At 50.8% G+C, this 13,978-nt stretch overlaps 1 protein-coding gene across 1 annotated transcript in view; it reads left to right on the plus strand.

Moving 5' to 3' along the window:
- LOC101938240 (peptide methionine sulfoxide reductase MsrA-like) overlaps positions 1–13,978 on the plus strand; it is a 73,746-nt gene that overhangs the window by 17,581 nt on the left and 42,187 nt on the right. The window lies entirely within an intron of this gene.

Genomic DNA, 13,978 nt, shown 5'->3' on the forward strand with positions numbered 1-13,978 from the left:
ACCATGAAAGGCACTTGGGAAAGGGGAGGCTGAGATGCTGGATCTGGGTTCGCTGTTGCTTGCACCACATATGATGTGAGTTTGGTGATCTCAACCTAGTTCTTAGCGGGAGTTAGTCCTTGTCCCTGAAACACCCCTGTAGAATTGGGGACAAGCTGGGGTGCATGGCTGTCTCTGTTCTAGAGGGACCCAGGGTGGGAATAGCAGGATTGCTGCAGGTCAGAACTGAGGGGCTTCGGTGAGTGGAGGTGAAGTCAGGAGTGTGGATAGAGAGAGGGGTGTGGGGGGCAGGGCTTTCATAAGGCCTCTGTCTCCCTTGCCTGCCTCTCCCCAGTGCTCGTAGCCGTGGGCCTGGGTGGGAGAGGTGGTGGTGGAGGAGGAGGGAGAGGGGCCGGAGAAAGAGTCCCAGGGTTCTGACTGCATAAAAATAAATTGCTCTTTAAATCTAATCTCGGTGGTACCTGCCAGGCCAGGAGCTCTCCATGGTGCTGGCCTGGCTGGGCCCTTCCTGAAGCAGATGCAGTCACTAGGGAGCCAGCAGTGGTGATGAACGCTGGGCTCTGCACATCTGGGTCCATAACCTCCATCTTCCCCTGCTGGAGAGGGGCGAGGCTATGGGGCAGTGGGGAGACCAGGGGAAATGAGGGGGTGGGGCAGAGCCATAGTGCAGGAAAGACCACAGGGCCGGTTAATGGGCTGGCAGCAAAGGGGGAAGCAGGAGGTTCCTGGCCGATTCTATTGGCATTTTGTTTTGTCTCCTTCAGTCTAATGGGCCCATTTTGCCACAGGGGGGTCCACGCCCTCCCCCACCTCCCGTGGAGGTCTCTGCCTGCTCCCTGCAGCGAGGGAAGCTTCCCTTCTAGGCCCTGCTGCTCCCAGGGCTGGATGAAAGACTTTTAGGGTACTCTGCACTATGGAAATGGGGGCCCCCACCTTCCCCGGTCCCAGGGGGGGTGGGAGGCCCAAGGGAGCGGTTGGGTCCTGTCCCCTGGACTGTGACATGGCGGGTTGGATCCTGCCCCAGGGCGGGGGGAGAGAGAGAGTACTTGTGCAGCGGTGGCTGCAGTGCCATGGGGCTGGGCCGGCTCCCCTCTATGGTCCATTGGCTCTTTCCACAGCATGCCAAGCAATGCCCCACCCTGCCCCCTTCCTGTCCCTGGCATGGCTTGATGGCTGGCCCCGCCCTGGGCTGTGGGGTGGGGTGTTAATTGGGGCTGGCTGAGGGAAGTTTTGGGTGGGTGGGTTGCTTTTGTATTTTTTTTTCCCAATGGCCTCCCTGAGCTGGGGGCCCTGTGCCAGTGCACTGAGTGCACGTTGGTGAGTTTGGGCCTGGACCCCCCCTCCCCCCCGCCTTCTGGGGGTTGGGGTTATACAGTATCCTGGGGCTGCTGGTAAACGTGCCCCAGGCCACACTGAGTGCGCATGGCTGAGTCACTCGGAGCATCACGGAGGTGCCAGAGAGCTGGGTTCATTTTTTTTCTGGGTTGCTTTGTAATTCTGCAGCTGCTTCTGTATGTCCTGGCCCGCGGCCAGGAAGTGCCCAAACACCAAGGCAAAGGCCCATCTGGGGGTACCTCTGTGTGATCTGCCTCGAGGCAGAAAGAACCTGATACCTTGCTAGACAAAATGATCTCACAAGATCTACAGCCCAAGTCCTAGACCCAAGAGATTCAGGAGTCTGGAAATGATCCTGAACAAGATTCGTGAGAAGAATGGGCTGGTGGCTAAGGCACTAAACTGGGACCCAGGAGATTCTAGTTCAGTTTCCAGCTCTCCCACAAACGCCGTGTAACACATTGGGTGAGTTGCTCTGTACCTCAATTTCCCCATATGTCAAATGGGGATGATAATCATCCTTCCTTTTTCTGTTTAGACTGTAAGTTTTTGGGGGACTGTCTCTCTGTGTGTGACATACAGCACCTAGCCTAATGGGCCCCGATCTCAGCTGTGGCCTCTAGGTGCTACTGGATTATTATTAATAATAATCATACCTAACCTAGACGCTCAGTCCTCGGTCACAGAGTATCCTTCTGTTATAGATTTTTGGTGCATTCTTTGCCCAGCTTTTTCTCTGCATTCACAGATCTGTTCCTTTAAGTTGACCTGCCGCTGCCTGAACAAAATATATCTAATGAGACGGCAGAGGAGAGGAATTGATTCTCATCTGCAGAGCCAGATCTTCACGACTCGTTCCCTGCCTCGGCCCCTTTCATGCATGTCTGAAGCAGGATAAAATCCCGCTGACACAAATTCACAACCGGCTTTGCCTTAGAGGTAGCTTACGAGGCAGGGGCATTTTCTTAAGGGGGACCTTGGGTCTTTGTCTCTCCTTCAAATTGCTGAAGAAGAAATCCTGAGAAATGTAGTATTTCCCCTGAGTCCCAGCCCCTCCATGCCAGTCCCAATGTCGCTGAAAGAATAGGATATAGTGGTGCTGGATGTACAGGTATTGGTACATAGAACAATAGCATTTATAGTAATACCAGTGTATAGGCAGGATGGGATGTCTAGGATGCATCCAGAGAATTAGAGGTGTTGGATGAATATGGAAAGATGGATGGGTATTGTTCAGCTGAACAATAGGATGAGCAAGACATTGTGGGAGGATGGTCTTACAATAGGTTTCTTCCTTCTCCTACGTGCAAGATCCTATATCGATAGCAGGCTGGGGTTAGAGCATGCCGGTAGATTAGGCTGCAGCGAATGGATAAGCCTCTGGAAGGGATGTCTAGTGGCAAGGCAGAGCGAACAATGGAGGGGTAGGAGAAGGTGGACGGAATGTATAAGGTTGCAAAGAGGTTGTGTAGGCATCAGACTAGGGCAGGGCAGAAGGAACAAGGGGACATAAAGAGAATGTATAGAAACAGGCTGGCCAGGCAAAATAGGCGGCGACTAGCCGGGATATGGAGAAGGCGCCAATAAATTACTGAACGCAAGGCGGTATAACATCCGACGACAATAAGACGCGCATATGGAGAGAACTGTTTCCCTTTGGCTACCAAAACAATTCCGGACAGGTCCGTCTGTACATGCGGCTATAGGTGCGTCTATAGGTATGCTGCTGCCCGCATGAAGAGCTCCATAACCACCAGCTCCCCATTTGCCGCTTGAAGCCAGATCAGAGCCCCCCCTGCATCAGCCCCTTCCCAGAAAATCCCACCAGGTCCCCCCCTGTTCCCACCCCGCTTTCCAAATTTTCCATCTAGTCATTGAAACAATAGGGCATTGCAGGACAGTGTATAGCCATTTCCCCCCCCCCCCCAACAACCCCACCCACTCCCCCTCCCCAACGCCCACTGCATCATAATTACCTTAATGTTTGAACTGCAGAGCTCTCCAAGCTGCTGCTTTCTGGCAGAGAGAGAGAGGGGGAGAGCGAGGGAGAGCAGGAGGGAGGGAGGAGGAGGCTGGCTTGTAGACAAATGAAGCCCCAGTGAGAGCGCGAGCTTAGCGGTGAGCTGATGGGTGACATACGGGGGTGTCAGTGTTGCCTTTCGAACCAGAATGAGGCCACCACCGTTGTTAGGTTGTTGGGTCCCCCCTCCCCGCACCACCACTACACACCTGCCTGATGTGTGTGTAAATTTAACCTGTTCGTGACAGGCAGCTGCAGGCAGCATCTTTCATCTCACACCAAGCAAGACCAAGGCTGCAGTATTTGGGTCCCGAAGGGGGGAGAAAAAGCAAAGAGGCCGCTGAAAGCTCTGTTGGCTCACGCACTGCACGAGTTTCCCCAGGTCTCAGCTCAAATTCCATGGGATTGTATATTCTCCCTGTCTGGATAGGCGTTTGGGGTACATCCCTGTTTCGCAGGGGACGACGTTTTTAATGAGCTTGCTCCTGCGAGAAATGGTGATGTTATTATATTGTATTTTATATTATCATCACCTACATGCCACAGCTGAGATCTGTGCCCTATTGTGCTAGGCGCTGTACGAACACAGCGTGAGACAGTCCTGGCCCTGAAGAACTTGCAGCCAAAGGGCGGGAGGGGAAATAGCCGCAGAGAGGTGCAGTGACTCACCCAAGGCCACACCAGCTGTCATGGGCACAGCTGGGACTAGACCATGGGTCTCCTGATGCTCAGGGCTGTGTTCTGGATCATGTCAACCCTCAAAAGGTTGGGGGTTTGGGAGCGAGATCTCTTTCTGATCCAATAGGGAACAATACTGCGCCGGCAGGGAGGTGGACTGGATCATCTAGGACCTGACCTATAGGCCACTGAAGTGGCTCGACATCTTTCCATTGTTTCCAGTGGTTCTAGGGTTGGGCATCTGTGAGATTTTGTTTGTTTGTCTAGATCCAGTGGGCTGGTGTAAATCAGAGACCCAGCAGGTCCTCCTAACTCCATCCCACCAGGCAGGCCCCTGTGCTTGGAAATTACCCACGAGCCCCTACTCCTTGTGACAATGCTGGACGCTATAAGATGGGTGTCCCAGAATGCACTGCAGTGGCCCCTGAGAACTGGATGTGCCCAGATGACTCCATCCATTGTCTCCAGCTAAACCCACACCAAGGACCCGCCACGCTGTCACTGTCCCTGCAACAGCGTCCTGGCTTCGGCACTGAGCCGGAGCCCACTGAAATCAGCCAGTCTTTCCATGGACCTTAATGGGATCAGCCCCTTAGCGCAGCTGCAGTCTCAGAGGCTCGACCCTGATCTAGGGCCCCACGGCTCTGCTGTTTGGGCCCCACGGCTCTGAGCAGAGGAGGGAGCCTGTTCTGTAGCCACTTCCATGCCTCCCCCTGGCCAGAGACTTGCAGGGGGGCTCTTATCACAAGGTTCAGCGGTTTGCTGCCCTGGAGTTGGGAGGCCTGTGTGAATTGTTGAGAACGCTCTTGCAGCTGGAGAGGTGACCACTGCAGCTAGCTAGGCCAGGAATACAGGCTCACGCCCCTCTCCCGAACGCTTCTGCTTCTGGCCTCAGCGGGAAGCAAATGAGCCAGCAGAAAAATGTGATATTTCTGGGCTTTGAAGGATGCCGAGCAGGGTTTGGTTCAGGTTTTCCAGGGAAGTTCCTGGTCTGTTCTTAGCTTTAGCGAAAGCGGGAGCTGAATCAAACTCCCCTCCTGTTTAGGGGTATCTGCAACCTGATCCCAGCTTGGGCACTGCCCTCTCAAGAACGGCTGAAGGAAAGCCCTAGATCACAAAATCCTGCCTCTGGGGAAAACGTAGAACCAGATCGAAATGCATCCCACCCCAATCTGGATTTGTTCCTTCTCCTCACCCCCGCCCCTCCGGAGACACTGGGAGTGGCCGGGTCTCAGGAGAAGGCAGAAGGGGGATGGAAAGGAAGAAAGAAAAGAGGAAAGTGAAAAGGAAAGAAGGGAGAGGGAACGGAAGAGAGTCAGAGGCACAAGATGGCAGCTTGATAAAGGCCCTAAATTTTCGGGCAGCGCCCACCCCTGGAATATATACGCTCCTCTGAGCTCAACACGCATTTGCTCCTTCTGTGTTACTTTCTGAGCACGTTGTTTGTGAATAAATTGCTTGCACTGGGATTTTAATTCATTCTCAGCTGCAATAATCACTTGAATTTAAGATTCTTCCCCCCCCCCCCCACCTAACACACACTTTTACCCTGCAATTTAATCCACAATGCAATTCCCTATTGATGGCTCCTTTAATGACACAGTTTCTCCCGCTACGCAGCTTTCCCCCAGCCTTTCCTCCCCCGCCGAGCGGCCTTTATGCTTTTCATGTCATTTCAATATTATTGGAGAATCTAATGAACTTGGAGCTGTCTGGCTTGGTTTCCATTGTGTGGGGTGCTCCTCTGTTTCCTTCATCCCCTTCCCCCTCCACCGCTTTGTCTTTCCTTCCTTTTATTTTAAATTGATTTATAGGTACCTCTCCCCACCCGCCCCCATTTTATTTATCTGCTTCTTTTCCTCATTTCTTCCTTTGTCCTTGGTTATAACAACGTTGGGGGAGGGGGGAAAGTGAGGGAAGGAGGAAGCATTGGCAAAGGAAGATGGGAATCTCAGAATGTCCTGAAATCAATCCTGCACCCAAAGTTTCTGCAACGGGGGTTGAGCCGGGTTCTGCTCTCAGCCCTGCTGGTGGCAATCCAGAGTAAACTCAATGCAGACGCTCTGGATTTACACCCGGATCAGCCTCCTCTGCTCTGCAACCACGTGTTTATTAAGGAAGGACTAGATGACTCTGGACTCGCTGCGCCGATTCCCACGATAGTGCGTCGCAACGGCTTGTGCTGCTGCTTTTTGGTGCCCTGGGTTTTGAGGCCCAGCCGTAGCACCGGATAAAGCCAAGACGCTGGTGTAAATAACCTAGCCCTTTCAGCTGTCCTGCTTCTCCTCCTCTTCTCCCCTGGGCATTGCAACCAAACCCTGCAGTCAGCAAATACATTTTTAATGCCCTCTGCATCCTCTTACACCCGCGCTGACGCTCCACTAATGGCAGGCTGCTCCCTTTGGGGGCTGAGCCAAAACCCACCGGAGTCAGTGAAAATGCAGTGGCTTTGGATTAGGCCCTAAGCCTAAATCCGGCCCATTGGGTGTGCGGAGGGGAGAGCGTCCATCTTTGTAGCTGGGTTGGTGTGTGTGGCATTGCGTGCGTGTATGTCTGGGGGGAGGGAATGTCTGGTGCTGGCTGTGTGGAGCTGTAGGGTTTGTGTGTTTCTCTGACCGTGTCAGAGGGTTTGCATGTGTCTGCGTCTGACTGGGAGCATGCACAACACGAGAGGGGCTCTGTCTCCGGGGGGGTGCGGCTGTGTGTGTTAATAGCGAGCGTCCCAATTTCATTCCCTCGCCAGCCCCCAGCTCTCCATGGGGCCGGTTGGGGTGTGGTGAGTGGAGCCCCCCAGCTCTCCGTGGGGCCGGCTGGGGTGTGGTGAGTGGAGATCCCAGCTCTCCGTGGGGCCGGCTGGGTCATGGTGGGGACTGGCTGGAGCTTAGAGCCCGCAGCTCTCCGTGGGGCTGGCTGGGGTGTGGTGAGTGGAGCACCCAGTTCTCCGTGGGGCTGGCTGGAACATGGTGAGTGGAGCTCCCCAGCTCTCCGTGGGGCTGGCTGGGATGTGGTGAGTGGAGATCCCAGCTCTCCATGGGGCTGGCTGGGGTGTGGTGAGTGGAGCCCCTCCAGCTCTCCATGGGGCTGGCTGGGATGTGGTGAGTGGAGATCCCAGCTCTCAGGGGGGCTGGCTGGGTCATGGTGGGGACTGGCTGGAGCTTAGAGCCCCCAGCTCTCCGTGGGGCTGGCTTGGGTATGGTGAGTGGAGCCCCCCAGCTCTCCGTGGGGCCAGCTGGGTCATGGTGGGGGCTGGCTGGGGCTTAGAGCCCCCAGCTCTCCATGGGGCCAGCTGGAGCGTGGTGGGGGGCATGCCCAGAGTCCAGAGAGATGACTAGAGGGGAGCTCTGATGCCAGTTCTCCCCATTCTATAGTCTGCCACTGAATCTCTCAGCAGGAATGTGGGGACGTGGCCCATAGGTCAGCCCTGCAGCACCACATGGGTAGCTCATGGTGACCTAAGCGATTGCTCCCACTTACCCCAGGGCTGTGTTTGGCCCGCTCTCCCCGTGCACCAGCTGGGACTTGTCTTTTCAAGGCTTTGGGCTCCTTCTCCAAGATTTCATTTAATTTCTAAAAAAAAAAAAAGAATGAAATGGAAACAAAGGAGTTGCAAGTGCAATTAATGGAGCACCTGGGGAAGAAAGAGAGGAGCTGTGCCGGGGTCTCTCCCTCCATCAGCAGAGTGTTCTCAAGCACTCACAAAGAGCCCTTATTAATCACCTTTTGACATCAAGTAGGAAATTATAGGACACGGTTACACGCCTTCATTCAGGTGACAACCCAGCCCGGGCCACCAAGCGCAGTCGTTGTGGGGAAATTCAACAAAGAGGAGAGGAAAAAAAGAGGGCAGGTTTATACAACAGCCTGGGTCCAACGGCTGTTGTCTGAGCAACACTATGCCCTGGAGTTGAAACACGGGAGGGGAAAGTGAGGCAGGGATGGCATGAGCATGGCCAAGGGCACTGCTGGGAGGAAGTTCCCCACCGTAGGGCACTGCTTTGGCAAAGCTCACATTGCTTAGGTCAGTCGCTGGCATGGCACCGCTGGAGGAAGTTTGCCACACCAGGGCACCGCTGGGAGGAAGCTCCCGCTGCTGGAGCGCTAGCTGGCATTGGCAGGTTATGGGTGTGGGGGGAGCTGGCATTAGATTAAAATTCTTCTTGGTACCAGTGATGGCTAATAGAAAATAAACCCTCCATGGTGGGAAGGCACAGGGGGGGAGAGCTCTGTAGGGCTTGAATGCTAAGATAAGGAAGCCAAGAGCAGAGACTGACTGGGGGGGGGGGGGTGAGGACTGGGGAGGGGACAGGGCAGGAGGCCAAGAGGGAGGGACAAGGATTAGAGGCTGAGAGGGAGTTTGAACCAGACTGGGAATTAATGGGTTACGAAACCCGGAGAAGGAAACAAAGCTGCTGACACTAAAGTCCAAGGGTAACCTCTGTCTGGCTGAGCTGCCGAGTAAGCGCATTGGGGAGCTCAGCCCTGCCCCTTCAGGTCACGGCCTCGCTGATGATTGAAAAGTGCCCGGGGATGGTTATTGAGTCTCCAGGGCTCGATGTTCTCCCTTGTTTTTGCTCGCTGGAGCAGTGCAGTGGAACAGCTGCTGGTGCCCTCCTGATAGCGATCACTGGTGGGAGGCCTAGGTGGGAATCCAACCTTCCCCCTATGGGATAAAGCTCTAAATCCTCCCTAGGATACCCCTGCCTCCCCCTCCTGACTGGTCACGGGTCGGTGAGATGCTGCTTCTTTCCCACAATGGGTCCTGGATGGAGCATTTCCAAGCTCAGCCCCTGGGGGGCAGTCAGTCCTTGGCACAAGGTGCTGAAACGGCCACCAAGGGATCACACAAGGTGCTGAGATCCCACAGGCATGAAAGCGGCACTTCAGGCCAGGCCTGGTTCTCAGGGCTAAGCAGGCCCCACTGGGAACGAAGGGGGCGCAGCATCCTATAGGATCAAGCCCTTAGAACCGTTGTCACTTTGTGGTTTGGACATCTGGCTAGCAGAAACTCAACGGAGACCCACCCAACTTGTTTCACATGAGTCACCAACCAGGCATCAGATGGGTGTGATTTTTGCTCACTACTTTTCTGGGCTAGATTGGTGCAGCTGAGCTAGCCAGACCCCCTGGGAAGGAGTTGCCAATACTGAGAGGGTATTGTTTTTTAAGGAAAAATGACACATCTAAATTATTTGATGGAGGGGGGGGAATTTGAGCTGCAAAATTTACATTAAAAAAACTCAGTGGCACCAATGTATTTTAATTTTATTTTGTTTTATTTATCTGCTTTTAAAGAATCAAGGATATAATCCTGGTAGGGTTGCATTAGAGCAAACAGATGCTTTCGGTCTTAATGGCTTAATAGATTAAAAGAACAGCAGAAGAAGAAAGAACAAATGTAAAGTCTCCATGAATGAGAGAGCAAAGTGTGGGCTTCCCTTCTGTAACTGCTCTGAAATGAATGCAACACTGCTGCCGGACTCTACAGCCAGCACAGAGAGTTCTTAGTGGTTTAAAGGTGCAGGACACAGAAACATAATCCTAATATCATGGTGTCAAGTATCAGGGGGTAGCCATGTTAGTCTGTATCCACAAAAACAACAAGGAGTCCGGTGGCACCTTAAAGACTAAGGGATTTATTTGGGTATAAGCTTTCGTGGGTAAAAAATCTCGCATCTGAAGAAATGAGGTTTTTTACCCACGAAAGCTTATGCCCAAATAAATCCCTTAGTCTTTAAGATGCCACCGGACTCCTTGTTGTTTTTATAATCCTAACAGTTACCTGGCTAAACACAGCATCATTAGAGTAAATTATTTTGGGATAATCCTGAAATTATGCCAGGATCCACCAATTGTTGGTTCTTCGTAGCTCCAGAAGTCCCTGGTACCTCGCCTGTTAGGGATGGGTGTTAAAATAGAGCAGTTTCTTTTCCACCAAAACACCAATGAATCTCTGTTTATTTTGACTAGGCCTCATCTGGTATTTGATACATGGGCTAGGAATTAAATTAAGGCCACGGTTAGTCTGACGTGCCAGAGGCTGATTTTAAAGAGAAGCTGATGCCTAGTGAGGGGAAATCCTTAATTATAAGTGCCTTCCATGCAGAGGACCCAAAGTACTTCACAAACATGAATTAAACTCACACTACCCTGGGAGGTAGGTAGGTGATCTCTAATCCCTTGCAAAGAATCTAGATTAGTTCGAATCTACCCATAGATCACTGGACGTGGGTATATTATCCCCATGGGAGAAGCTGAGGCCCAGAGAGAAGTGACTTGCCCAATGCCAAATGCAAGACAGAGAAGGGGGACAGAACACAGGAGTCCTGGTTCCTTGCTCTAACCATTAGGTAACACCGCTTCTCTGTTCAGTTGCTAGAGCAGGTTTCATTAGTTAGACCAGCTCGCTAGTAAACTGCTTTCGAAAGGGCTAAGCAGCATGTCTGTCTTCTGCACCTTCCCTTCCCGGTATTTTCCCAGCAGGGATATATGCATGTCAAGCCGGCTCTTTGTTTCTTAAGAGTCGATCTGCAGCCCCTTCTGTTGCTTCTTCCTCCACCTCACATCATAATCCTCTGCTGGTGACATCACTGTTGGTTGCCATGGAGATGATTATGTCACCAACACAGGATTATAATTACTTCAGTAAGCAGCCGGAGTAGCCAGGCTCATTTAAAATTGGACATCTGAGCTGCAAGCCCTTCTCCTGGGTTCGGACCAGTGTGTGGATTGATACCATTCTCAGAGCACGCATCCAAACAACAGGAAGCAGATTTATGTCATGCCTTCCTATACAAGCTAACATTATTACATCCAAGAGAGTGTTAAATTGCGTGCAGAATACACCTTTACCCCGATATAACGCTGTCCTCGGGAGCCAAAAAATCTTACAGGTGAAACCGCGTTATATCGAACTTGCTTTGATCCGCTGGAGCGCGCAGCCCCGCCCCCCCGGAGCGCTGCTTTACCGCGTTCTATCCGAATTCGTGTTATATCGGGATAGAGATGTATATGACTAAATACCCTGATATGGTGCTATAGCATACAGATGTCAGGAAGAGGCACAGATTTATGATCAAGAGGCAAAAACGATGGCTGGGTTCCCATCACGGCTTTGGCACTGACTCGCTGTGTGAGCTTGGGCAGATCACCTTCTTTCTCTGTGCCTCAGTTGCACCATCTGTGAAATGGGAACAGTGACCCTGCCTGTCTGCACGGTGAGGAATAATTAAGTGCTGCTCATTACCCTCCCATGAACACATGACGCTCTGTGTAGGTTAGGGTAACCAGACAGCAAGTGGGAAAAATCGGGACAGCGGGTGGGGGGTAATAGGAGCCTATAGAAGAAAAAGACCCCAAAATTGGGACTGTCCCTATAAAATAGGGACATCTGGTCATGCTAGTGTAGGTGCTATTGTAATTCTCTGGTGAGTGTGTGTTACGAGACCCCCTCTGGGCTGATCCACAGAGGAGATGAGGTTTTTTTCAGTCTCTAGCTACACCGCTTTGGCTCTTCAGTTCATGCTGTAGTAGCTCTTGTTTTCAGCTTTGGAGGTCCCCAGTGAGTTGGCCAACAGGGCAGCCAACATCACACTATCATTCTTAGATGCTACTAATAATCCTCCAGCAATGTGCATGACATTGAAGAATACCTCTGTGAGGCATGGCTAGAAAGGGTTAAACAGCCTGCAAAATAAATAACCCTCAAAAGACATGTAGGGAGAGCATGTTTGTGTTTTTGTGTATTTCCATGTGTATGAGTAGGTGACAATGTAATCAACAGTCCCTGAGGTCTGTCTAATTCAGAGGTCAAAAGAACATCCTAGCATTTTAATTAATTGTAAATGTGGGATATCTCGGTATTCATCTCTCTTTGAAATGTATAGCAAATAATCTGAATGGTGGAGGAACAAGCAAATTGCCTTATGTTAATTCTATAGCTAAGTACCGGTGATGGACCTCCTTCAAAGTCATCCTAATTCCCTTTTGAACTCCAACTTGTCAAAAGACATGAATTGTATAAAAGTTCCTTGGGTCCTGATTCTGTCATCTCAGATCCGCTTAGGCTTCGTCAGGGGAAGTTTGAGTCGCAAGACTGAGGTGCCAATTATGCTGGTACGCCCTGAATATGAGATTTGGACATTGGACTATGAACTATTTCTGAAAGAACTCTTTGCAACCACAAAGCTCGCCATCTCTGCTATGAATCTGATCTTCAATGAATTAAACTCATGTCTGTATGTATATTGATTTTTTTTAACCATACTCCCTCTCTCTTGTTTTTGAATAAATTGTAGTGTAGTTACTAAGAATTGGCTGTAGTGTGTATTTAGTTAAGATCTAGAATATCCAATAACCTGGGAGGTGATGTGTCTGATCCTTTGGGATTGACAGAACCTTTTCTTTTATATAATGAAATAAGATTTTCAGAAATCATCATATTTGACTTAGGTACCTGGATGGAGGAGGCGTGAGGCTGGATCACTTTAAGGGAACCGTGTTGTTTGGATTTCTGAGTAACCAGTGAGGTAATAAAGAAGCTGGTTTATGCTGGCTTGGTAAATCTAAGTATTGGAATATCCACCGGTTTTTTGGGGATTGTCTGCCCCATTCTTTGCAGGTTTCAGAGTAGCAGCCGTGTTAGTCTGTATCCGCAAAAAGAACAGGTGCCACAAGTACTCCTGTTCCATTCTTTGCAGTTCACCCTAATTGAGTGACCATAGCTGGCTCCCTGGTCACAAGCTCAGTGAAAAACAGGGGAATATATTTGAATCTAAGGCTTTTCAGGCTGAGATGCTCCTAAGTGACCAGTGATTGGAGGGTGGCGGGGGGTGAGGAGAACTCTTGAAAGGGATTGTCAAACAGCATTGGGCAACCACCTCTGAAAATCAGGTGTCTCAAGTTAGCCATCCAAACCATGAGGCTGCAAATATTACTAGGCATTTTTGAAAATCTCATCTGAGCCCATAAACCTCTGGGCCTGGAAATTCCTCACCCTTCTGGAGGAGGGGAGGGGGATGACCAAAGCTGATCAGGTTTTTAAATCTGAAAATGGCGATGCCTCGAAACCAAAACGGTTTGCGGAAAAGAGTGGGGTTGGGCAAAGGGGTTTTTTTCCTTGACATGTTGGGGGGAAATTAAAAAAACGTTTTGAAATTGCCAAAAGGTTTTGTTTCTAAATGAAAAAAATCCCAGTTGTCCAGCTTGAAGCGAGTTTTCAGTTCAAAACCGAAGCGAATTACAGGAAAAATAAAAAAAATTGGTCAAAATTGAAACATTTCAAAAGGATCAAACCAAAACAGTTTGATGAACCCAAACCAATTTATTTCTTCAGATTTTCCGTTGGTGAAGATTTCCTGAGATTTTTACTCTTTGTCTCAATCCATGAGCATTTTTCTGTATCGGGGGTAGGCAACCTATGGCACGTGTGCTGAAGGTGGCACGCGAGTTGATTTTCAGTGGCATTCACACTGCCCGGGTCCTGGCCACTAGTCCGGGGTGGGGGGCTCTGCATTTTAATCTAATTTTAAATGAAGCTTCTTAAACATTTTAAAAACCTTATTTACTTTACATACAGCAATAGTTTAGTTATATGTTATAGACGTGTAGAAAGAGACCTTCTAAAAACGTTAAAATGTATGACTGGCACGCGGAACCTTAAATCAGAGTGAATAAATGAAGACTCGGCACACCACTTCTGAGAGGTTGCCGACCCCTGTTCTATACCATGAAAGTCTCCGCTTCCCACCCAGCTCTAGGGACGACTCAACAAGTTGCCCCATGTCAGGGTGATAGCCAGCTCCCCTAGACTCTGATCCTGCCATCAGATCCATGCCCAGTCCCAAGGATCCACTCACATGGGTCCAGGGCCAGGATTGGGGCCGCATGGCCCCCCTGGGACCTTTGTATGGACTTCATGAGCTTCCCCCCCCCTGCAAATCTTAAGCA

This window comes from Chrysemys picta, chromosome 23 (assembly GCF_011386835.1).
Source record: "Chrysemys picta bellii isolate R12L10 chromosome 23, ASM1138683v2, whole genome shotgun sequence".
NCBI classification, from domain to species: Eukaryota; Metazoa; Chordata; order Testudines; family Emydidae; genus Chrysemys; species Chrysemys picta.